Raw genomic sequence first — 27,336 nt, forward strand, 5'->3', positions numbered from 1 at the left:
GGGGTAGACCCCTATTTGATCAAAATTAATGGGGATATTCCATATGAGATATTCTGTCTTGTAATTATTGTGTGTGTTTATTGTTGTGTGGGATATTGTTTGCTTTTAACACTTTAAGAATAAAGTTGCGTTCTTAGATTTAATATTAAGGTAGATTCTCTGACGAAAATTTTATTTACTGCCTTGTGCTTACCTATTTGAGTCTCTTCTAAAAAGAATGGTCTATCAAAAATACAGATGATGTCCATGTTGGAGCGCCACAAAATTTCTGCAATACAGACATGACGGTAGGGCTTATTGCTGAAGCAGTGTTTGGAGTGCAATCAGGTAAAGAACAGGGACAGCAAACCATAATTTTAGATATAGAAAATTGGAAAAGATGAGCTTTTTCTGCAGTATGTTTAATTAATATTTAAAGGGGTTGCCCAGGACTTTAATATTGATGAACTATAATAAGGATAGATCCTCAATGTCTAATTAGTGAGAATGGAACATTTGGCATCTCTGTCAATCAGCTGCTCCTGCAGACGCTGCCGTACCTGCTCAGTTACGGAACTGCTCAGCACACTCCATCAACTGTATAGGGGCCATGGCTGGGAACTGCATATCCTCCCCTATTTGAATAAATAGGATAAAAGGATATGTTGTTAATGTCCTGGACAACCCCTTTAAATTGGCTGCCTCTTGTAGACAACCCTTAACCATATGCCCTAGTTGAGCTTATAGTCATCCTAGATGGGGGTCTCATACTCAGGACCCACCACCTTTATGAAACAGATGTTAGAGACCCAGTGCTGCATCTTTTCTCTGCAGGACTACATCTAAGTGTAGCACAGACAAGCATGCATCTGAACGGCTGTCAAATACTACTATTTTTTCCATTGCAGAATAAACCAGTAGGAGGGCATTACTTAAATGAATGGGGGATCATCAATACTACCTAAATACTAGGCTAGCAAACAAAGAGAAAAGAGTACTATATAGTGGGATCACCTCATTGAAAATAAGTCATATAAATAATAATCTTTATTTGAATACATATTGAAAATCTGCAGTCATAGAAACACTCATTAAAAACATTTAAAAACACATAATAGTGTCAGTTGACACCCCAGTTCCTCCCTAATACTGAACAGGTAAAATATATCTTTGTACCGTGTTAGCCAGTAGAGATAAAAAAGTTTTTTAAAAGAACTGAGAGTCCTCAGTGGTTGATACCTTTTAATGGCTAACTGAAAAGATGGTAATAATTGCAAGCTTTCGAGACTACTCAGGTCTCTTCTTCAGGCTCAGTATAACACAAAATCTGAAGAGTCACATATTTATACACAACAGGACATAGAATAGTGCAGTAAAAAAAAAAAAAAAAAAAAAAAACAAGTTATGTGAAGCAGAACTATCACTATGGCAGGGGGGCAAACTGTTGTAGCCATAAATATTGCTGCAGTTCAGTGTGAAAGTTTTATTGTCCTCTGATTAGGATATGGTCCAGGCTGTGATGCCCCCAGATGCTCTGAGGAACAAATTTCTTAATTGATGTAAAAAGACATAAATCCATGTGACACATTCATTCCTGCTCTGAATGTGTCAAAGTTCATCATAAGTTTGAATTCCCAGACTCTCCTGTCTCTTTGGGACTTGAAATTTCCTTTCAATACCAGCAATTTCATGTCCATGATGCTGTGGTCGGGGTTACAAAAATGTTTGGCCACGGGTAGATCCATCCTTTTTTCTCTAATTGTGTGGCGGTGATAATTAATTATGTGGTGCCCTGGACAAGCCAGGTCGTCACAGGTACTACAGCAACACACCCCATACCCCGGCTAGGCACACCGAAGTCAAACACAAAAATCCTTGTTGCCTTCCTCCAGGGGCTGATGTCCACACCAGGGGGTGGGCCAGGCGGTTGGTCCCACCCACCGAGGAGTTCACAGTCCTGGAGGCGGGAAAAGGAAGTCAGATAGAGTTTTGGAGAGGAGTGGAGGAGGAGTGAAGTGTGTGGTAGTAGAGGAGACTGACCGTGTCCGGGTGCGTGGCCCGGGCATATACAGCAAGGTTGGCAGACGGTGGTGACCGTCTGCAGGAGAGGCCGATTGGAGCGAACCGTAAGGACCGTGGACGGGCGGTGGCCCAGCGGTACCGGATCGGAGAGCAAAGAGAAGCCAGCACCATCCGGCAGGGCTTACGGACCCCGACCAGGCTAGGAGTCGCCGTTAAACTGGTCAAATCCGTTAGCGAAGGGAACCTCCGGGGTTTCCCAGCAGTCAAAACCCGATTGAAGGCAACAGCTCACACCGTAGAGGGAAACACAGTCACCGCCAAGGCTACAGTTCCCAGGGCCAGAGCCTGCGGGCAAAAGGGGCTCCCTCAGCATACATCACAAGCTGGGGAGCGGGTTACCGGTGGGAAGCCATTGGAACTGTAAACACAACATAGGTGCAGGGAAAGGCAGTCACCATCAACCTGCCGGGAGGAGAAACACCGCAGCCGTCTGTGGGACCCGTCCATCCAGCCGTTTGTTTGACCAGCGACTCCGTGTGAATTACTGGCTGAGTGAGTACCACCGTGCCGTGCGGCACCGCGCTGCCCCCGCGACCCTGCACCTCCCTAGGCCCCGTAACCCGCCTGTCATCCATTCCTACCCCTCACCGGGCCCCGGGACAACCAACCCCCCTACCCACGGAGGGGAGAAGCAACATCCAAGTTGCTCCCTGTCACCGCTCCCGGGAACAACCGTGGGTGGCGTCACGGACAATCAATCCCCAAAACCATTCCCCTTTTCACTCACGGGCGAGGAGCGCCGCTCGAGTCCCCGGGATCCGGCCCACCGCTCGAGCCACCACCGAGCAGCAGCAGCAGAGCAGCCGGACGCGAGCAGTGGGTGAGCGCAGCGTCCCCTCCTCCGCCCACGACAAGTACACCACATTGGTTGTAGTGCAGCTAAAGGTACCTGGGATCTTGTAGTCCTGATGTGTTCTGGGAAATTTTATCTTGTCCGTTGTCAAAATAAATGGACAGGTCTTACATTTTTTCTGGTTGCAGGGAAATGTTCCTGTTGTTATTGGAGAGGATAGGGAGCTTCTGACAATGATGCTTCTTAGATTCGGGGGCTGCCTAAAACACAGAAGTGGGGGTTCTGGAAAAATAGATTTTAATCGGGCATCTTTTTGCGGTAATGGTTGTAGTTTCCATGCAGCTGCCCTTACCACCTCCAGATTTGGATTGTAGGTGATTACAAGAGGTACCCGGTTGTTTTCTTCTTTAGTTTTATAATGTAGGACATGGTTTCTTGATATTCTGGTGGCTCTTGCAATCTGGTTTTCAATTGTTCTTGGGTGGTAGCCTTGATTCAGAAAGGTCTTTTTGAGGCCCTCAAGGTGATTGTCTCTATCTGTAGTGTTGGAACATATCCGATTGTACCTGATGGCCTGACTGTACACTATAGAGTTTTTTATGTGTTTTGGATGAAAACTGTCCCATTTCAGGTATGTTGGAAGGTCAATTGGATTCTTGTACAGGGATCTCTCTATTTCATTGTTCCGTAGTTTAATGATGGTGTCCAAAAAGTTGATTTCAGTGCAGGAGTAGTTGAGTGTTAGGTTGATGATGGGATGAAACTGATTAAAGTGTTCATGAAAGGTCTTCAGCTGCTCCTCAGACTCTGTCCAGATGATTAAAATATCATCAATGTAACGGTAGTAGGCCAGAGGCCTGATAGGACAAGAGGATAAAAAGTCACTCTCAAGTTTGGCCATGAAAAGATTTGCATATTGTGGTGCCATTTTGCTTCCCATTGCAGTCGCAGTCTCCTGTAGATATATATGTTATTGTCAAATGCAAAGTAATTACGGGTGAGGATGAATTTTGTAAGTTTCACCACAGAATCGGCATCAATTCCTGTATTTTCTGGGAAAATTTTGCAAGCATTTAATCCATCCTGGTGTGGAATAGTCGAGTACAAGGATTCCACATCCATGGTGGCAAGGATGGTTCCCTCTGGTAGAGGACCTATTGCTGATAGTTTTTTCAATAGGTCAGTAGTGTCCTGGATGTAGCTGGTTGTATCCCTTACCAAGGGTTTAAGGATACCCTCTACCCATCCAGAGACTTGTTCAGTGAGGGTGCCCACACATGAAATGATGGGTCTTCCTGGATTTCCAGATTTGTGAATTTTGGAAAGCATGTAGAAAGCAGAAAGCACAGAACAAAAATTACAACAATACTATTATACTGAAAAATAAGGAGCGCTGATAGTGTAATACCAACAGATCAGTGAGGTAGATCAGGAAAAATACACTCACCTGAAAAGGTTGTTATAGTCACAACCACTGATAGAGCATAGGATGAAGGCGTCTGCTGCAGCCCCACGTGGATGTGCATACAAATCAGAGTGAAGAGGGGGTTAATGCCGCGCATCAGCCAAAATGAAGATGTAGCACGTTGATGTTATAAACGTATTCTTTTATTCCATCGGTCTACGCGTTTCGAGGATATACCTCTTCTTCAGGACCAGTGCATCAAATATAAAAACATAGTTAACGTGACATTTGTAAATTGTGCTTCCTTTGTGAATCTTGATTTTCTTTGGAGAAAATGTTAGAAATGCCCATTCCATCTCACTCTTTCTAATGGAGAATGTAGATTATTGACCAGGGTAAGGAATCCTAACATTGTATTATTCTTGGGACAACATCTGCAAGACGTTTCCTCCGGGTTCTCCGGTTTCCTCCCACACTCCAAAGACATACTGATAGGGACTATAGATTGTGAGCCCCAATGGGGAGAGTGATGATAATGTCTGTAAAGCGCTGCGGAATATGATGTCACTATAAGAAAAACATAATAATTTTTGGTTCAGGATTTCAGCTTACATTTTTTGTACATGTGAAATCCATTTGCCACATGCTGTTATTTTTTTGTGTTTAACCCCTTTCCTTTGCAGCCATTTAAAACATGTTTTTCTTTTTCCTCCCCTTCTTTCAAGAGCCATAACTTTTTTGGCTCCCTGTTGGTATAGCTTGTTTTTTTTGCTGGACAAGATGTAATTTTAAAAAACACTATGCATTTTTACCATGAAATGTACTGGAAAAAAAGGGTAAAAAAAAATTCAAGTGGGATGAAATGTGTCAGTCAGTCACGCACCAATCACCAGGATTTTCCTACATAACCTAAAGCCAGTGCTATAATGGGACTATCATGCTGATTTTATACATATGTTTAGGTGTCAGCTAAGATGTATAGGTTTTGAAACACAAGCAAGTAAAGTTTGTAAAATATGCAGTTTTTTGATTGGCAGCAGCTACCAATCAGCTAATTGCTGGGGTGGGTATTCATAGTGATTCCCACTCCCCGCCTGTCCATCCTCTCTCTGTTATTTATGCTAATTCTATTATATAATTGTTTTACTAAGTGACTAGAAGGACTTGTGCTGATGTCATACCCTTGTGACGAGAAGAGGCGGGGCCTCAGCCAACATAGCTGATACCAGGAATCAACATTATTTTTCTGTTGGCCAGTACTGGCCATGGCCAGTACACCTATAAGTATTATATGTAGGTTATATCAATGTGAAGACGACTGAAAAGACAAATGGCGCTAATAGGGTACCAACGTTATAAACGTGTGTAGAATAAAATCAGATGTGCTCACCTGATACAGTTGTGAAAATAATCCCAACTGCTATTGAAAGCATGTAGGTTATGGCTGGAGCAGACACCACAAGGAGTTAGCATCAATAATTCAAATAGAAGTGGACCCCCGTGCTGTCGTAAGAAGATGGTCAGCAGTAATGGTTAAACGTGATTTTATTACGCATTATTATATGTTTCAGAGATCACATGTACATGTGTGATTTATCTGAGGAAGGAGACGTGATCTCTGAAATGCGTAATAAAATCACGTTTAACCATTACTGCTGACCATCTTCTTACGACAGCGCGGGAGTCCACTTCTATTTGAATTTCTAATGCTATATGTAGGTTATGTGTAACATATATCTATATATCCCCAGCACACACAATGAATATGGAGGACAAAAATATGAATGCAAGTAACTTTATTTTGATAGACTGCAAAAAGTGGACCTCGACTAGAGCAACACCCCAACGTTTCGGCTTTTACGCCTTTTTCAAGGTAGTTGCCTGTAAAGGTTTAAAAAATGGTGTAAGTATATACAGGTGGAATATACACATAATATACACAAAAATTAACAAAGGTTATATACAAATATTATACACGTACGTCATGTGCAAAATCAAGCGGGTCACTTAGGACGACCGTATCATAGAAGTGGAAGCAAGGATCTTCACATTTTGCAGTGGGCAGTCTGATAACGTATAAGAAATAACTGGATTAATATAATGTACCAACAAGAGATAATGAAAATAGGGAAGCCCCCATAAGCAATGGGCAAGCTGCACACAGAAAGAAACGTATATATAATATAGGAGAATGTATGTCATGGTGGTTACATATACATGAGAGGAAAACCTGTATTGTAACATAGTGAGTACAATAGTAACTACAGTAATATACTTGTCCTATGTCAATAGGGGGGTTATATACAAGTCAGGAGGTGTCACAAGCTACTGGAGTAAGACAGAGTAAAATACATACCACAGTGGTGAATGGACAGTGAGACAGGTATGGAGGGTGAAAGAGCGCCTGTAATGAAAGCAGGAGAAAATTAAAAACCATTGAGGATAATAGCAGAGTGCACCAGAGAGGGTGGCACGACAGGTACCTGCAGGATGAGCCCAGGCAACGCAGAATGAGCAGTGTATATGGCGGCAGCGGCGGTAACAGGGTGTATGGGGAGCACCATCGTATAGGAAGTGGAGCGGTGAGCTTCACTTCCGGTTTCGCGTGGTGAAACACGCTTGTGGAACGCATGCACAGAGCATGCGTGTGACGTCAGCGGTCAAATAAAATCATGTTAAAATAAAGTCACTTGCATTCATATTTTTGTCCTCCATATTCATTGTGTGTGCTGGGGATATATAGATATATTCAGAAATTTGTTTGCCTTCAAGTACTAATACTAGCGGTGAGCCTGAAATTTTCGTTTTCCCTATATGTGTAACAGACACATGTAGCCTTAAATAAAAACAACCATGCACGGAAACCGTACAATACACTGTGTGCACGATTATTAAGCAATTTGTATTTTTGAATTATTCATTTTTTTATTGAACAACTACAGTTCTCTTGGTCAATTCAAAAGATCAAACTAACCTGAAATATAAATTAAATTTTAAAACTTAAAATTTTCCCATCTCAATTGTTTAAAGTAAGAACTGTTATGTATGTAACCACTTTCACACACGGGTAACAGAAAAAGGGAAGACGTACTACAAGGAGATGCCGCACCCTCACCCAACTGGTCCCTGTACAGACTAGATAGACTAGCCACACAGGTCAAAACACTACCTCGGACCTGACTCCCTAAAAAGCCATTGAGGGTTTTTTTTTTGTATCTCCTGAAGGACCAGAGAGGAGGCTGCAACACACTGCCAACAAGGGGAGAGGAAGGTGTGCAGGAGGATACAAATGAAACAGTGAGAAAACTAAAATAGGTTCATATAAAATAGAGAGCGAAAGCTAAAGAGAGCTACAAATAAGCAGATCAAGAAAAACCTCCCAGAAACCTAGAACAGGTGAAAGGAAAAGGTGTTGGGAAGCAAAACAATCAGACTCACTGCAGGAACTAACCAGGTGTTTACAAAATGAGGTAAACCCCCAAACCCGAACAACTGTTACTCCTAAATACAATCCACTTAGGCTGGTGCCACACGGGGATTACTGCAATCCCCTCGCATGACAATCGGATCACGGTGGCAGTACAGCAGAGCCGAGTGTCATGCGAGTTTCCCTGCGACTGAAGTCCGACCGTGCGAGTGGACCTCAGCTGCAGAGGGGAGGGCCGGCACTGAGGAGGGGAGGGAGGGATTTATCTCCCTCTCTCCTCCGTAGCCGGCTATTGCCATTCTCGCACTGCACTCACGGTACTCTGGTGTACCGCGAGTACAGTGCGATTTTTCTCTAGCCCCATACACTTGAATGGGTGCGAGAGAAAGAGTCTAGCATTACAATTGCAGCATGCTGCGATTGTTTTCTCGGTCCGATTTGGGCTGAGACAATAATCACTTATGTGTGCTGACACACAGGCTCATATTGGTCCGAGTGGAATGTGATGTTTTATCGCACTCCACTCGCACCGATTTTCATGCCATGTGGCTTAGGCCTAAAGGTATAGCAAGCAAGGAAGTGCAGTAAAAGGTGAACATAGAAATGTGAACCCAGAATGTGATAGGACAGACCAAACTAGGAAAATGACATACACCTGGAGAGAAGTGAACCAATTTCAATCATCAGCATTTGGACAGGGAAGAAAAGGCAATAGCCCAATATCAGGTCACTGGGACAAATGCTCAAACAGAGCCATCATAGAGTCAGAACCAAATAACTCAATATGTAGAAAAATAAATTTCTGACATTAAAAACATCAATAACCAGCATAGCCCTTGTTCTTTGCAATAACAGTTGTAGGTCTTCCATCCATGGAGTCTATCAGTTTCTTAATCTGTTGACAATCAACTTTTTGGGCTGCACCAACCATAGCCTTGCATACACTGCACAGAGAAGTGGAAAGAAAAATTTGAACCAGCTCACCCAGTGAGGAGACCAGGAAGGTGCACGGATGCATGGACAGCTTCAGCCAGAAGAGAGGTGTACGGTTTTTCTTCACCTTACACTACCGTTCAAAAGTTCGGGGTCACCCAGACAATTTTGTCTTTTCCATGAAAAATCACACTTTTACTCATCAAATGAGTTGCATAATGAATAGAAAATATAGTCCAGACATTGACTAAGTTAGAAATAATGATTTTTACTTGAAATAATAATTTCCTCCTTCAAACTTTGCTTTCGTCACAGAATGCTCCTTTGCAGCAATTACAGCTTTGCAGACCTTTGGCATTGTAGCTGTTAATTTGCTGAGGTAATCTGGAGATATTTCACCCCATGCTTGTAGAAGCCCCCCCCCCACAAGTTGGATTGGCTTGATGGGCACTTTGTGCGTACCATATGATCAAGCTGCTCCCACAACAGGTCAATAGGGTTGAGATCTGGTGACTGGGCTGGAACCTCCATTACAGATAGAACATCAACTGCCTGCTTCTTCCCTAAATAGTTCATGCATAAGTTGGAGGTTTGCTTTGGGTCATTGGCCTGTGGTAGGATAAAATAGGCTCCAATCAAGCTCTGTCCACAGAGTATGGTAGGGCATTGCAAAATGGAGTGTTAGTCTTCATTATTCAAAATCCCTTTTACCTTGTACAAATCTCTCACTTTACCAGCACCAAAGCAACCCCAAACCATCATATTACCTCCACCGTGCTTGACAGATGGCTCCAGGTACTCTTCCAGCATCTTTTCAGTTGTTCTGCATCTCACAAATGTTCTTCTGTGTGATCCAAATGTGACGCCCCTGGACTAGTCCAGGGTGTCACAGGGAACTGCACTATTCTCTATCCTTGGTGCAGGGCCCACCCTCCTTGGTTCCGGGGTCCGCAACAGTGATTCTGTACCAACAGCACAAATCCTAGTCACCCAAACACTACACTTTTCAGGCACACCGGGGGCGTGGTTCCAGCTGGGAAAGGAACCGCCCACCTATGAGTCAGACAGGCTGGTGGGAGGAGTCAGTTAGACAGTTGGTAGCAACTGAAAAAGAGAGAGGACCTGGGGATTAAGAGCTCCCTGAGGAGAGTCTGGCTGGGTCGCAGACAGTGGCCTGTGCCTGAGGAGACGGAGACCCAGTCGCGGGAAACTGGAGGACAGGGCTGGACGGGGCAAGAGGACTGTCAGCCATCGGATCCACAGTAACCGGTCTGGGGGCCGAGCACACAACGGGGGACAGGCCCCTAAGTCGGGAGGTAGCTTCACACAACCCGGCAATTAACCTGCAGCGGGAAGTAGCTTCACGTGCTATCTGCAACGGCTCAGAGATTAGCGGTGTCAGCATAACGGAGGGATAGGGCTTCCCACACAGAGCAGTCACAGAAAATCCCACATGCCAGCTGCTAAGAGCAGGTCCCCAGTAAAAAGAGGGACGGGACCTGAAGGTTTCAAGCCAACAGGGCCAGGGACACACACAGTACACAGTGTATGGAGGAAGGGTGCAGTCCACCACAGAATCACTGAAAGGGACCACCGGACGTGCTGTCACCGAATGCAGCAGTACCAAGAGACTTTGTTTACCTCAGAGTCTGTGTCCACTGAATGCAAATGTAAAAAATCTAAATTCGCCAGCCAAGAGGCCTATGTTCTGGCAGGAAGTGTCAAGATCAAAATGTGACGTGATATGCGGGCAGGAGTCACACCTTCTCCAAACTGACACTCACCAGCTGAACAACTCTAAATTTCCATTTATTATGCATGCCTGTGGTAAAAAAAAAAAAAAGGCTGGAGTATTTATATGTGCAAAAAATACTGTCTCTTTCTCTATACTGGCTCAGTACTCAGACCCTGAAGGCAGATATGCTATTCTAAATTGATCCATAAATGGGTCCAAGTATACTATTGCCTCTGTATATGCCCCCCAACACAGGGCAGATCTGTTTCCTTTGCAAGTTCCTGCTCAAACTTTCATCAGTCTCTGGGGGGGGGGGGCAAACAAATAATATGCGGAGATTACAATATGCGAATGTCAAACACCTTGGATTGCTCTAATGCTGCTGTACAGAGGAAGGAGATGAGGACAGTGGTCTAAGAATGGCACTTTCATGACAAATGGAGATACCTACATGTAAACGAGAGAGACTACACATATTTCTCGCCTCGGTTCCTCTCCTACAGCAGATTGGATTATTTTCTGGTAGATAGTTCACTTATTACAGACTGTTCGGATTCTAAAATTGGAGTAATATCATGGTCGGACCATGCTCCCATTTACTTGACTATCCAAGAGCAAGATCGCTCACCTATATTCAGCCGGTGGCGAATGAATGACTCCCTTCTGGCTTCCAAACAAGTAGCTGAGGAACTGAGATCTGACCTCATTGAATTCTTCAAATTCAATGATAATAATGAAGTAAAAGAGGAATCACTGTGGTCCTCTCACAAAGCTTATATTAGAGGGTCATTCATAAAAATCGCCACAAGGGAGAAAAAAAGACACCAGGCAGCTTCTAAAGCTATTCTAACCCAAATCAACATTCTTGATTCTCTTAATAAATCCTCCCCAAATCTCTCTATTTCAAATGATCTCAGGAAACTAAGACTACAGCTCCGCCAATTGCTTTTGGTGGACTATGAGAAAAATTTGAGAGCTTTTAAACTAAAATATTATGCTATAGGAGATAGGGCAGGGGCCTTACTGGCCAGGAGAGTCAAAAAACGAGAAGTGCAAAATAAAATAGAGTTCCTCATATCAGGCTCTCATTCAAAAATCCGCAACCCAACAGAAATTGCCAACGCATTTACTGACTTTTATCAATCATTATACAACCTTAAAGATGACTCCGCCATTCCAAAGCCCTCCCAAGACACAATCAGTCCCTTCCTAAATAACATTAACCTCCCCCGGCTAACCATAGAACAGCTAGAACTGCTTAATTCTCCATTCTCCATGCAAGAAGTTCGCCAGGCAATCAGTTCAGCAAAGAAAAACTCAGCACCTGGCCCAGATAGTAGATTCTTACTATAAACAATTTACTAACCCTCTGTCTCCATTTCTCTTGAGAATCTTTTCCTCTTGGCAAGATTCAGCAGCTATCTTGCCAAGAAACCTAGAGGCCATAATAACCACTTTACCTAAACCAGGAAAACCCCCAATAACTCCTGGAAACTTCAGGCGCATATCCCTATTGAATTGCTATTTAAAATTGTACGCAAAAATTATCTCGGCCAGGATACATAAAATTCTCCCAAAACTAATTGCTCCAGACCAGGTGGGATTTGTGGCGGGCAGGCAGGCAAAAGATGGGACAAGAAGGATGCTGGACCTGATCGCGATAGTTGAGAAAAGGAAAAACCCCAGTGTATTCCTCTTTAGACGCAGAAAAAGCATTCGACAGGGTACACTGGGGATACTTGAAATCAGTTTTGGACAAATTTGGATTCGAAGGCACGATATTATTTGCCATAATGGCGCTCTATTCTGGCCCCAACGCTAAGGTCCTGGCGTCTGGGTTTATATCTCGGAGCTTTGATATCACTAATGGGACACGCCAGGGTTGCCCTCTCTCACCCATCATTTATGCACTGGCTATCGAACCTCTGGCTCACACTATCTGAGAATGTCCGCAGATATCTGGAGTGGAAGTAGGCAAGGTGGATCATGTGATCAGCTTATATGCGGATGATGTTATCCTATCTTGCACCAATGTAGTGGTGTCCCCGAAGCACATAATGGAGATTTTGACCTCCTTCTCACAGGTCTCTTACTACAAACTAAATATTAATAAATCCCTCATTGTTCTGCTTTTCCTGCCTGCCTCAACCAAAACCACCTTATCTCACCTATAGTGATGAGCGAGTATGCTTGTTACTACTCGGTACTCGCACGAGTATCACTGTACTCGGGCTACTCGGCGGGTACCGAGTAATTTCGCAATACTCGTGCTGTACTCGTGGTCTTCATCTTTGCATGTTGGCGCTCTTTTGAGAGCCAGCCGTCATGCAGGGATTGGCTGGCAGACCACTGCAATGCCACAGCCCTGTTAGTTGTGGAATTGCAGTGATTGGCCGGCCTGCACAGCGTGACCGAGCCTTTATACCGGCGGGCGCGCTGTGCTCTGTACACAGCCATCTCATATTCCCTGCTTTCCACGCCCACAGGTGCCTATGATTGGTTGCAGTGAGACACGCCCCCACGCTGAGTGACAGGTGTCTCACTGCACCCAATCACAGCAGCCGGTGGGCGTGTCTATACTGTGCAGTAAATTAAATAAATAAATAATTAAAAAAACGGCGTGCGGTCCCCCCAATTTTAATACCAGCCAGATAAAGCCATACGGCTGAAGGCTGGTATTCTCAGGATGGGGAGCTCCACGTTATGGGGAGCCCCCCACCCTAACAATATCAGTCAGCAGCCGCCCAGAATTGCCGCATACATTAGATGCGACAGTTCTGGGACTGCACCCGGCTCTTCCCGATTTACCCTAGTGCGTTGGCAAATCGGGGTAATAAGGAGTTAATGGCAGCCCATAGCTGCCACTAAATCCTAGATTAATCATGTCAGGCGTCTCCCCGAGATTCCTTCCATGATTAATCTGTAAATTACAGTTAAAAAACACACACACCTGAAAGAATCCTTTATTAGAAATAAAAAACAATAACAAAGTCCCTCATCACCAATTTATTAACCCCGACAAACCCTCCATGTCCGGCGTACTCCACAGTCCTCCAGCGTCGCGTCCAGCTCTCCTACATTCAGGTGACAGGAGCTGCAGAATACACCGCCGCTTCTGTCAGCTTCACACAGCAACTGAGGTGAGTAGCGCGATCAGCTGCTGTCAGTCAGGTAACTCGCGGCCACCGCTGGATCCAGCGGTGGCCGCGATTAACCTCAGTGACAGCAGCTGATCGCTATACTTACCTCAGTTGCTGCATGGAGCTGACCGGAGCGGCGGTGAGTAGCGCGATCAGCTGAGCTGTCATTGAGGTTACCCGCGGCCACCGCTGCATCCACCGCTGGATCCAGGTAACCTCAGTGACAGCTCAGCTGATCGCTATACTCACCTCAGTTGCTGTGGGAAGCTGACCGGAGCGGCGGTGAGTAGCGCGATCAGCTGAGCTGTCACTGAGGTTACCCGCGGCCACCGCTGGATCCAGGTAACCTCAGTGACAGCTCAGCTGATCGCGCGGCTGTCTTCAGTTGCTGTGTGAAGCTGACCGGAGCGGCGGTGTATTCTGCAGCTCCTGTCACCTTCATGCAGCACAGCTGGACGCGACGCTGGAGGTCCGTGGATTACGCCGGACATGGAGGGTTTGTCGGGGTTAATAAATTGGTTATGAGGGACTTTGTTAGTGTTTTTTATTTCTAATAAAGGATTTTTCGGGTGTGTGTGTTTTTTAACTGTAATTTACAGATTAATCATGGAAGGAATCTCGGGGAGACGCCTGACATGATTAATCTAGGATTTAGTGGCAGCTATGGGCTGCCATTAACTCCTTATTACCCCGATTTGCCAACGCACTAGGGTAAATCGGGAAGAGCCGGGTACAGTCCCAGAACTGTCGCATATAATGTATGCGGCAATTCTGGGCGGCTGCTGACTGATATGGGGAGCCCCCCAGCCTAACAATAACGTGGAGCTCCCCATCCTGAGAATACCAGCCTTCAGCCGTATGGCTTTATCTGGCTGGTATTAAAATTGGGGGGACCGCACGCTGTTTTTTTTAATTATTTAATTATTTATTTCACTGCACAGTATACACACACACACCGGCTGCTGTGTTTGGGTGCAGTGAGACACCTGTCACTCAGCGTGGGGGCGTGTCTCACTGCAACCAATCATAGGCGCCAAAAAGCAGGAAAGCAGGGAATACGAGATTGTTTAATGAGCGGCCGGCTTTTTCAAAAGAGGAAAAGCCGCCGGAGTTTAGTGAACAGCTGTGCAGCGCCGCGGCAGTGATCGGGGAACGGTAAGTAAGAGAGAGGGGGGAGAATGACCGACAGACTGTGAGAGGGGGACAGACAAGACAGAGAGAGACCGACAGAGCGAGACCGACCGACGGGAGATAGAATGAAAAAAAAAATGACCGACATCGCTAGTAAAAAGCACAAAACGTGCGTTTTGGACATCGGAGTGCCACACAATGTTTTACGTAAAATCTGTCATGTATTAATCTCAAAAAGTAACATACACCAGCTCTATCTCACTATTGGGTATGTGCCCTTAATATTTCCGCCATGAAAATTCATTTTGGTGTCATTTTGGAAGGTTTTCTGGTGAGTCCGTAAAAATGGCGTAAAACTCGGACAAAATTGTTCACAGCTGTGACTTTTGAGTGATAAGTGCTTCAAGGGGTCTTCCCCATGCTGTTGCCATGTCATTTGAGCACTCTTCTGAGACTTTTGTGACAATTTTAGGGTTTCTACATGCTGCCAGTGGTCATTTCATAAAAATACTCGGGTCTCCCATAGGATAACATTGGGCTCGGTGCTCGGGCCGAGTACACGAGTATCTTGGGATGCTCGGCCCGAGCCTCGAGCACCCGAGCTTTTTAGTACTCGCTCATCACTACTCACCTATATCCCTTCAAATGGGAGGAGGAAGGAATTCCCTACCTGGGTATTACACTTGCTCCACTCAAGACTATAATTCAGAAAAATATGATAGCTGTACATAACTCACTTGAAAACGAACTCGCCTGCCTCAGTCTTCTTCCTCTGTCTTGGTTGGCAAGAATGCAGACATTCAAAATGATATGTCTCCCAAAAATCATCTACCCCCTGAGATGCTTTCCCCTGGCAATCCCACATCGCTATTTAACTAAAATTCACTCGCTAATGGGAAAATAAATTTGGGCTGGGAAAAAAACGAAAATAGCCCTGCGCTGCATGCATGCCCCGTTAAATGGCGGTGGCATGGGTATTCCAAATATTCTAACTTATCATAGAGCTGCCATTTTGGAGGAGGCCCGTGATTGGTGGAAAAATGATCCAAATTTGAGATGGATGCAGATCGGACATACCTGGGCCCAATATCACACCCATAAACATTTCATTGAATCTCTAATCCAAGCCCCCTCTTCTCATGTAGACCTTCTACCCACAACAGCAGCACTGAAGAAGAAGTGGAGCGAGTGGAGTGGAACAGTGTCACAAGCTTTAAAACCCAATATTTCCCTGAGAGCGCTTAAATCATTCATCCCAAATTTAAATCTTACTTCGTGGGTACAGAAAGGGCCTATTGTCCTAGCAGACCTATATAAAGATGGTGTTCTGCTTCCTTACCCAGAGATGTGTGAGAAATTCAACCTCCCTTGACACAGCTTGTTCCAATTTTTTCAGATACGCCATTTTCTCAAGAACGTTCCTACCATCTCCAGCCCCCTAGTAGCTGACCCCATCACAATTAAAAATTTCTTTCAAAATAGTAAAATTAAGGGCCTCTCATACATCTATAACTTACTAAATGCCCCGCTAAATGATAAACAGCTCCCATATATGCTTAAATGGGAAAAGGAACTCTCTTCCCCACTCCCAACTCATGCTTGGCACCCTACCTCAAAGTGGATTCACAGATTTTCCTCATGCCTTAACCATATAGAACAATTAAAAAAAATCCACTTGAGATGGTATAATTTTCCCACCAAACGAGCAACCTTTTTCCCAAAGGTACCTGTTTTTCATGGTACATAAATAGAGATTAGGAATTCCTTCCACAATTTTCTCAAGATGTTGCTCTAGTGTATTGCAGTGATGTTCCTGGGATGATGGAAAAATGTAAAATTAAATATAAAGTGAGTGGAGTCTTATTGATTCATACAAAAAAAGTCTGAAAGCAGTGCTACTGCACAGTGGCAGCAAGTATGCTTCAGTACTTGTAGGGCATTCTTTGCATTTGAGGGAATGCTATGAGAATTTAGACTTTATTCTTGAGAAATGTAACTATGAGGATCAAAGATGATCAATCTGTGGTAATCAGAAATTTCTCTCTTTGCTCCTTGAGCAGCAAGGAGGATACACACAGCACCCATGCTTTTTGTGTGAATGGGACAGCAGTGATAGAACTCATCACTGGAGCTAAAAAAGTTGGCTAATGAGAAAAAATAAAAAAATAGTTGCAGAAACTCTAGTTGATCCCAATAATGTTCTCCTGCCACCACTCCACATTAAACGTGGACTGAAGAAGCAGCTTATGAAAGCTCTACCAAAAGCACCTTTTTTAAGTACCTGTGTATCAAGCTTCAGGTTCTGTCAGAAGCAAAATTGAAGAAAGACATTTTTGTGGGCTAGGATATTTGGAAACTCGTGAAGGACGCATCAAAGATGAAAGCTGTTGAGAAAAGGGTTTGGGATTATTTTTTTTTTTTAAAGAAGTTGTGAAGAAGTTTTTAGGTAACAACAAAAATCCAAAATTTAAGTCTATTGTGGAGAACATGCTGAAATGTTTTAAAGCCTTGAGTTGTCTAATGAATTTGAAGTTAATGTTTTTACATTCCGATTTGGACTACTTTCCTGAAAACCTTGGTGCTGTTAGTGAAGAGCAAGGATAAAGATGTTATCAGGATATCAAAGAGATAGAACGACGATGTCAAGGCAGATGAAACGTGATCATGATGAGGGACGACTGCTGGATGTTTCACAGAGAAGATCGGCAGGCCTTCTGTAAGAGAAAATGTACAAAAGAGAAGCTTTGGTTTGAAAAGGAAAAAGCACAAGAATTAATCTATATATATAATTGCCTTATTCTGTCTGTCTGTCTGTCTGTCTTGCTCCAAAATTGTGTCCTTACAGTGACACAAAGCTGATTGGCCGCTGGGCTCGCCATGGCCCTACCCCCCCACACGGATTGGCCGCTCGCCCAGGCTGCGCCCCCACACGGATTGGCCGGCCGCTCGCCCAGGCTCCGCCCCCCCACAGATTGGCCTCTCGCCCCGGCACCCTGCAGGCATTGGCAACTCGGCCACACCCCGCCCCCCCTCACGCAATGCACGTTAGCTCTGGCCCCGCCCCCCCCGCATTCCCTGAACCGACACGGTCACGGAGCCACGACTACCAGGTGAGTACTGGACCCCTGGGAGCCCACATCAGTGTACACCGCCAAACCAGCCGACACAAACCCTCGCATTGCTGGGGCTGGCCGGCGTATGCTGGTGTGGGCTCCCGTGCGAGCGGGGGACGAGATGCGCTGGTAACCATGGTAGCATAGTTACCAGCGCATCAAGGTCCTGCAGCGGCGGAAAATACACACACGCACACACATAACAGCACACACACACACACACATCAGACCACACTCACTCTCACACACACATCACATCGCATCCACATACTCACAACATCCTGGGATATCGCTTGCTTCTCGGCGGCGATACTGTGGAGTGAACTTCCAGGACCTGCCGGAGGATCACATGACCAGAAGCATGTGGTATCTCCGGATGTTGTGAGTATGAGCGCGTATGTGCAATATCGTCAATGTGTGTGTGCGTGAGTGTATGCGATCGGGTGTGTGTGAGTGTATGCGATCGGGTGTGTGTGTGTGTGTGTGTGTGTGTGAGTGTATGCGATCGGATCTGTGAGTGTCGGCAGAGGAGCACGGCGTGCTGGAGGAGGCTGGGAGGAGAGAGGCTGATCCTGGGGAAGGCTGGGATGGGGAGGCTGAGAGAAGAGAGGCTGATGCTGGGGGAGGCTGAGGCTGGGGTAGGCTGGGAGGAGAGAGGCTGATGCTGGGGACCGAAAAGGCATCAGCTGGGGACAGAAAAGGCTGATGCTGGGAGGAGAGAGGCTGATGCTGGGATGAGAGAGGCTGATGCTGGGATGAGAGAGGCTGATGCTGGGGACAGAGAGGCTGATGCTGGGAGGAGAGAGGCTGATGCTGGGGACAGAGAGGCTGATGCTGGGAGGAGAGAGGCTGATGCTGGGATGAGAGAGGCTGATGCTGGGGACAGAGAGGCTGATGCTGGGAGGAGAGAGGCTGATGCTGGGATGAGAGAGGCTGATGCTGGGGACAGAGTGGCTGATGCTGGGATGAGAGAGGCTGATGCTGCGGGTAGAGAGGCTGATGCTGGGAGGAGAGAGGCTGATGCTGCGGGCAGAGAGGCTGATGCTGCGGGCAGAGAGGCTGATGCTGGTGCAGCATGGGGGATGGAGCACGATGGGGGTGCGCAGCATGGGGGATGGAGCACGTTTGGGAGTGCGCAGCATGGCGCATGGAGCACGTTTGGGAGTGCGCAGCATGGCGGATGGACCACGTTTGGGAGTGCGCAGCATGGCGGATGGAGCATGGTTGGGAGTGCGCAGCATGGCGGATGGAGCACGTTTGGGAGTGCACAGCATGGCGGATGGAGCACGTTTGGGAGTGTGCAGCATGGCGGATGGAGCACGTTTGGGAGTGTGCAGCATGGCGGATGGAGCACGTTTGGGAGTGCGCAGCATGGCGAATGGAGCACATTTGGGAGTGCGCAGCATGGGGGATGCAGCACGATGGGGAGTGCGGAGTATGGCGGATGGAGCACGTTTGGGAGTGCGCAGCATGGCGGATGGACCACGTTTGGGAGTGCGCAGCATGGCGGATGGAGCACGTTTGGGAGTGCGCAGCATGGGAGATGGAGCACGATGGGGGGTGCGCAGCATAGGGGATGGAGCACGATGGGGAGTGCGCTGCATGGGGGATGGAGCACGATGGGGAGTGCGGAGTATGGCGGATGGAGCACATTTGGGAGTGCGCAGCATGGCGGATGGAGCACGTTTGGGAGTGCGCAGCATGGCGGATGGAGCACGTTTGGGAGTGCGCAGCATGGCGGATGGAGCATGTTTGGGAGTGCGCAGCATGGGAGATGGAGCACAATGGGGGGTGCGCAGCATAGGGGATGGAGCACGATGGGGAGTGTGCTGCATGGGGGATGGAGCACGATGGGGAGTGCGCTGCATGGGGGATGGAGCACGATGGGAAGTGCACACCTCCCCCCAACACACACACACACACACACACGCGCGCGCACTGCACAACACACCACACACACACACTGGGAACCACAAACAACTGCCCTACACAGACACCCACACACACAGACAACGCTGCACACACAAATATAGGCACATACCGCACAACACACACATTGCACAAAACATACCTCCACCCAAAACACACCACACACACACAAACCGCGCAACACACACACAACGCTACAGACACACAGCGCTCCACAAACAACGCAACACACATACAACACCGCTCTCACCCCCCGTCACACCCAGACAACACCCAGAACATGTACAGCGCCCTACACAAACACTTGGTAACTACACACAACAACATCTATATATATATAACAAAAATCATACATGAACTACACAATACGTAAATTCTAGAATACCCGATGCGTAGAATCGGGCCACCTTCTAGTTTCCAATAAAATTGCAGAATGAATGTTCAATAATTTTTATATACTGTATAATATTGTGTACATTTTTGGCTATAATAAAGATATTTCTTGTTCATATTGCTTTTACATAATTGCTCGTTGTTTTGTTCAAAATTCATATGTGATGGCTAAAGATAGAAATATTTTGTTTTTTGTCTCTTTTTTTTTTTTTAAATCGGCATAAGGAAAACATAAGTATCAGTGGAAAATCATTAGATTATATTGAAATGATTTTCTTTCTATTTCCAGATTAGGGCCCCAACAGTGCTGACTGGAACTTTCAATAGTTTAGAAATTCTTGATCAGTGGTCAGGTTTCAGCCTTTCTTACCTCGACCATGTATTTGAGCACTGAACGTCTTTTACTTCTGAGTAGAGATGAGCGATGTTCGAATCGAACCGTTCGCCAATTTCAAATTTGAGTTGCTTTGGGCGATGTTCAAGTCGTTCGACGAACTCGAATGATTTGCTTAACATTCGACCGTTCAAGTTACCGTTCGATAATGGTTCGATCACCAAAAGTGTAGCTAGTTACCAGATGGCTTTTCACTGTAATACTGTCAGTCACTGTTAATAATGATATTATCAAAATTCACCGTATAGTGTGCGGGGGGAATGGGGTTTAGATCAGTGCTGTTGAGTGCTGAAAGAATGGCGATCGCCATTTTGTTTTTCCTAACCTCGTGTACAGTGGGGAGGGCCAGGCTGTCAGCCAATCACAGACACACACACAGCAAAGATTTTTGCCAGACAAGCAAGGGCATGTTTCATTGGCTGTGCATGTCACATTTCCTTGCCCTATAAGACCCGGCCATTTTCCCCATCGCCGCCATTATCTCAGTGCTGCGGGTGTGTGTCAGTCACCGCTCCCGCTGCTGCTGCTGCTGTGGGTGCTATACACTTATACAGTGCAATCTACACATTGGTTAGGGATTAGGGACTATATTAGAGCAGTTCATAGCCATTTTTGCTAGGCAGGACTGTGCCAGCGCTGTGCAAGGGTTGTTCACAGCGTCTGTCTGAATCAGCTCAGGCAATTCCTTGGGGCATAGTAACAGCGTGTGTAATAGTCAGTGACGTACCACTACTTTCAACAAACATAGCCCACTTCTCCATTTCTGCTAGACAATTTGTAACTGCAAAAAGTGCAGGCTATTCCTTGGGGCATAGTATCAGCGTGTGTGATAGTAAGTGACGTAACACTGCTTTCCACAAACATAGCCCAGTTCTCGATTTCTGCTAGACAATTTGTAACTGCAAAAAGTGCATGCAATTGTTTGGGGCATAGTATCAGCGTGTTTGAACTGGCGATGGGCATGGAAGACTGAGCAGATGAGGAAGACCTTGATCACATTTGTGTTATGCAACGTTGGGAGGAGAGGGCAGAGGAAGGAAGCATGATTCTCACCTCGCCGCCACCAACACAGCAAGGACTTGGTCCTCCTGGATGCGCAAGACACATGAGCGCCTTCTTGCTGCACTACCTACAACATGACCCTCGGATTGTCAGAATTCAAAGTAATGCTGACTACTGGGTTGCCACACTCTTAGATCCCCGGTAGTCAAAGTCAAAATTTGGCGAAATAATTCCTGCCATAGAAAGGGACGCATGTATGCAGGAGTATCAGCAGAAGCTGTTACACAATATGAGATTGGCTTTTCCACTAAACACCAGTGGTGCACAGAGTGAATCTCACAGTTCTAACTTGCCAACCATGGGACTGTCGAGTCATCATAACTCAAACCATACCAGCAACACCTTATCTGGTGGTAACAGCAATTTTATGGAATCGTTTCATGAATTTTTTAGACCATGCTTTGCAAGGCCACAGGACACAAGAAGACTGACACGTAGTCAACAGCTGGAGAGGATGATACTCCTGTATCTCCAAGTGAATATCAATGCCATGACTCTGCAACTGGAGCCTTGCAGTACCGTGCCCCCTGTCACTACCCACTGCGACTGGTGTTCCATCTCCTTCCAGGCCAGGTCAACGTCTGGCACCTGGGACGGGTACAGGAACCCAGCTTCGCAGCTTGACCTTTTCCTGTCACGGCTCACTGACTACTCTCTGACTACTCCTTGACACTTCGGGCCCTCCTTCTACCATCCCCCCATCTGGGCGGCCCTATTCCCCTCAGGCCGCCCAATGGGTGTCTGGTGGGTGTGGTGCAGAGTGTTCCTCAGGATTCATGTATACCTGTTCTTAGCAACACCAAAGGGGCAGGACCCATAACCAAGGAGGAGCGGGTACCATGCAGAAGGGTAGATTGTACGGCACCCTTGTGACGACCCGATAGGCCAGGGCATCACACCTATATCTGTGTCTTCTCCTCCTTTTACTCGTCCAGCTCTTTTCTTTCAGCATGAGTATATGTACTTGTCACTTTTTCATGTGTTTGTGGTGTCTTCTAAGTTGTTTGTCACCTTTTGGACACCTTAGAAGGTGTTTTCTATGTGTTTGTATGTGTTTGTGTTTGCCTGCCATTGTTTTCAATGGGGGTTCGACGGTGTTCGACGAACGTTTGTCGAACGTTCGACAAACACACCCGCCATTCGACGAACCGAACTCGAACACTAGGGGGGTGGCTCATCTCTACTTCTGAGCACTTCAGGGACATGGCAGTTCTGGAATATGACAGCACTTGAGGATAACAGGTTTCTGTTTACTTGACATTTGCTTTTCCTCAAGTCTTTGACAGTTAATGTATGCCTTTTTTTTCCTCATCACAATTTTTGCAACCCTGTTGACTATTGCAACAAAGCTTTTGATGGTTATGTGCTCACACCCCAATATGTCAGTGTGCCGCCCCGGCGCAGACCGGGGTGCTCAGATCCAGGGTGGTCATGGCTCGAGGGGTCCGGTTCCGGGCTCGGCACTCGCTTCAATCCTTGAAAGGGGATTATTTACAGGGGAGAAGTTCGTGACGCCACCTGCGGGTTGCGGTAATGGGAGTACCGCCGCTGCTGGAAGGAGTACTGGGGCAGATGGTGGGGAGCAGCAAGGTGTCAGTCACTCCTCAGGTAGGAAAAGGCCCTGGCCTCTGGGGTTTTTGGTGAGATGTTTGGGAGAGCAGGGTGCAGGGGAACCAGGTTACTCACTGCGAGTAGTCGTGGTGCAGGATGAGGATTCAAAAGCAGACACTCACACTGAAGATAAACCAAAGACCCTGTGCATCACAGTCTCTACGAGGCAGCCCGTCCAGATGTCTGCTCCCACAGGTGTCACTGGGTAATCCGGAGCCGCCTCCATGCACAAATTAGTTCTTTGTATGGCTCCTTGGCTTGAAGCTTTTGAGGCCCCGCTCACTATGTTTTTAGTGTAGTTGTGCTCTTGATGGCTGGCACTTGGGATTTTAGTGGGCCGCGTTACTGAAAAGCCCTATCCCCCACGGTGTGCTGTCGCCTTCAATCTCTGAGCTCCTAGAGAAGTTCATAAAGAGACTCTCCCTCCCAGGTTAATTATCAGGACGATAAACTGGCTCCTGACCTAGGGTCCTGTACCCCGTCATGCTCGGTACCGGTTAGTTTTTTTGGATTTCTGACGACGATAGTCCTCCTAGACTATGTCCATTGCACCCTTCCAATGTCACTGTCACCGGTCCTCGACTCCTCTGGTCCCGGACCACCGTCTGCGACCCAACCTCGGTCTAGCTCCCCAGGAGCTACTACTCTCAGCTCCTCACTCTTTGAGGGCTCTCACTACTCTCCTCTCTCTTCCCTCCCACCAGTCTGCCTCACCCCTAGATGGGTGGCCTTATTCCGCTTATCCAACCCATTAGTGTGTCTGACAGGTCATGATGTGAGGTGTGATTAGGATTTGTGCTGATGTTAGTGACACCGGTTTCTTAGGAACCTGAAACTAGGGGGGGTAGATCCTGCACCCATGGTAAGAATTGCAGTACCCTGTGACACCCTGATATGTTCAGGGGCGCCACATCAGTAATTTCATCCCTCTGTAAGATTTGTAACAAATTTTTACTTTTTAGAGTTCGTTAAATCTCTTTTTTTGGCCCATTTTGCCAATGGAAAACAAGCTGCCTAATAATAAGGATGTTGTATCCTTAAACCACATACTCATACACAAATACACATCACTTGATCTGCTTCATCCAATAAACATTGAAGTTTATAAAGCTTGGAGTTGGAAAATCTGCATAAAAATTATATGGTTAAAATACTTGTACCTTGAAAGTGTGAATAATGAAATGCATACCTGCCATGAATATTAGGAAAAGGGAGATATTTAGCAATCGCATTGATCAATGTAACTGACCCCCAAAACCTCGTGAAGGTATACAGTATCTCTATATTGGGGTCCCTAGTTCTATGACCCTAACTGTGTGTCATCTCTTTGCAATTAAAAACTGCTGTGTGTGGAGAGGGGTAACCAAGGACTTTCTTATATAGGAGATGGAAAAAACAGGGCCGAAAGGGGCGGAGCTGTGTTCACATTCAGAAAAAAAACTTCATAATACTAAATAGGATAATTGAAGTGAGCACTAATATATATTCTGAGTGCAAGCCAAAAAAATACATAGTAAATAAGGATAAGGCTGCACATCAAAGTTAGATAATAGTATAATGCTATAAGCATACCGAAAAACATTGAAGCATACAATGAAAAATGCCACTTGCTAACTTAACGAGGTTTTGGGGCTCAGTTACATTGATCAATGCGATTGCTAAATATCTCCTTTTTCCTAATATTCATGGCAGGTATGCATTTCATTATTCACACTTTCAAGTCAGCAAGTGGCATTTTTCATTGTATGCTTCAATGTTTTTCGGTATGCTTATAGCATTATACTATTATCTAACTTTGATGTGCAGCCTTATCCTTATGTACTATGTATTTTTTGGCTTGCACTCCTAATATATATTAGTGCTCACTTCAGTTATCCTATTTAGTATTTTGAATTTTTTTTTCTGAATGTGAACACAGCTCCGCCCCTTTCGGCCATGTTTTTTCCATCTCCTATATAAGAAAGTCCTTGGTTACCCCTCTCCACACACAGCAGTTTTTAATTGCAATGAGATGACACACAGTTAGGGTCATAGAGCTAGGGACCCCAATATAGAGATATACCTTGATGAGGTTTTGGGGCTCAGTTACATTGATCAATGTGATTGCTAAATATCTCCTTTTTCCTAATATTCATGGCAGGTATGCATTTCATTATTCACACTTTCAAGTTAGCAAATGGCATTTTTCATTGTATGCTTCAATGTTTTTCGGTATGCTTATAGCATTATACTATTATCTAACTTTGATGTGCAGCCTTATCCTTATGTACTATGTATTTTTTTGGCTTGCACTCAGAATATATATTAGTGCTCACTTCAGTTATCCTATTTAGTATTATGAAGTTTTTTTCTGAAGGTTAAAATACTTGGCACAATAGTGGGTTTGGATCCACTTCACCCTGGGTCCAGGCTTACCATGGAGGGTCATGACTAAGCAACTACTTGGTTCTTCACTAGAGACAGTGATCGTGTGGTTAGGCTTGTGCTGCAGGTAGCTGCCAGGTCCTACTCCAGAGCAGTACTGTGGCAGCTGACCACAAGAATCATGAATGCAGGTTCAGATTAAGGGTATCAGCGGGACAACTGTCACAGGCAGGACAGCTGGTACAGACTGTACACAGAACAGGTACTGGTTCAGGATCTCAGGTTCACAGGACAGTTTCTGATTTCTGGAACACAGGATGAGTACTGGACAACAGGGACCTGATAACTAGCAAATGTACAGGAAAGCTGAAAGTACACGTTGCTCAGGCGTCTCCGTAATGGGGAGGATGCCTTAAATACCCAGCACCTTCCAGCCATACGTTGAAGGCACTTTCAAAATAATATCACTGCCCCATTAAGAGGAGGGGAGTGTGCATGAGCCCTAAGCATGCTTCCATGAGATCTGCTTGGCGTTCACAGTCCCAGTGAGCAGGAAGCCACGGCATGAGGAGAATACACAACAGAGTGGACAGGATGATATGTTGGCGTCCCTGCCAGGAGGAGGGTGAGAAGGATTGGGACGCCAGCATTATAATACTTAATGCCTAATAATTATGCACACAATGTAAGTAAATAGTAACACATTTAAAAAAGACCAAAAACGTGTTACTAGATTAGATTTTTTCACACCCCACACACACTACACAATGTCCCACTTACGCCATTCATCCCGACCACGACTTTATTCGGCCCTGGAGGCATATGCTCATGTTGCCTCCGAAACCGATAGTGAGGGAGAAGACCCCACATTCTTATAGTCCCCCCACTCCTCCTCGTCCTCCTCCTTCAGTGAAGAAGAAGAAGCACCAAGAAGCCGCAGGAAAAGAAGTGGACAATAGCCAAGGGTGAGTGACCCCCAATCCAGCACTAGTGCTACTGCCCCCCAATCTAGCACTAGTGCTACTCCCCCCCAGCCTAGCACTAGTGATCCCCTCTGGTCCCCGGCCCTTGCAAACTTTGCACCATGGATTCCGGTTTTCATCCCCCAATCAGGAATCCAGTTTGAGACTGCCAACCTCAGTGAACTAGAATTTTTCAAAGTCTTTTTCACTGAGCAGTTCATAAGTCTCATGGTAGTGCAAACCAATTTGTACACCGAACGTTTTTTGGCTCAAAATGCTGCTTCCTCATTTTTTGAGTGGTCTCCCATTGATGCAGTAGAAATTATGAAGTTCTGGGGTCTGGTTCTTCATATGGGGTTGGTGAAGAAGCCTGAAATTCGCCAATACTGGAGTGTAGATATTTTATATAACACTCCAGTATTTCGCATGGTAATGACCTGTCACCGTTTTGAGTCAATCCACAAATTTCTTCATTTCAGGGACAATTTGGAGTGTCTTCCCCGAGATGACCCGAATTTTGAAAGACTTTTTAAAATTCGTCCGGTCATCGAACACTTCAGCAACAAGTTTGCTGAAATGTACATTCCCAAAAGGGAAATCTGCGTGGATGAAACCATCATCCACTTCAAGGGGAGGCTGGGATTCCATCAGTACCTGCCCAACAAGAGGGCCAAATATGGAATCAAACTCTATAAACTCTGCGAGAGTACCTCAGGGTACTCTCATAGGTTTAGAGTTTATGAGGGAAGAGACACCCGGATCAAACCCCGGGAATGCCCACCTTCTCTTGGGGTGAGTGGGAAAATCGTGGGGGATTTGGTGCACCCACTGGATAAGGGTTATCACCTATATGTTGATAACTTTTATACCAGCATCCCACTAT

Source organism: Anomaloglossus baeobatrachus, chromosome 5 (assembly GCF_048569485.1).
Source record: "Anomaloglossus baeobatrachus isolate aAnoBae1 chromosome 5, aAnoBae1.hap1, whole genome shotgun sequence".
NCBI lineage: Eukaryota > Metazoa > Chordata > Amphibia > Anura > Aromobatidae > Anomaloglossus > Anomaloglossus baeobatrachus.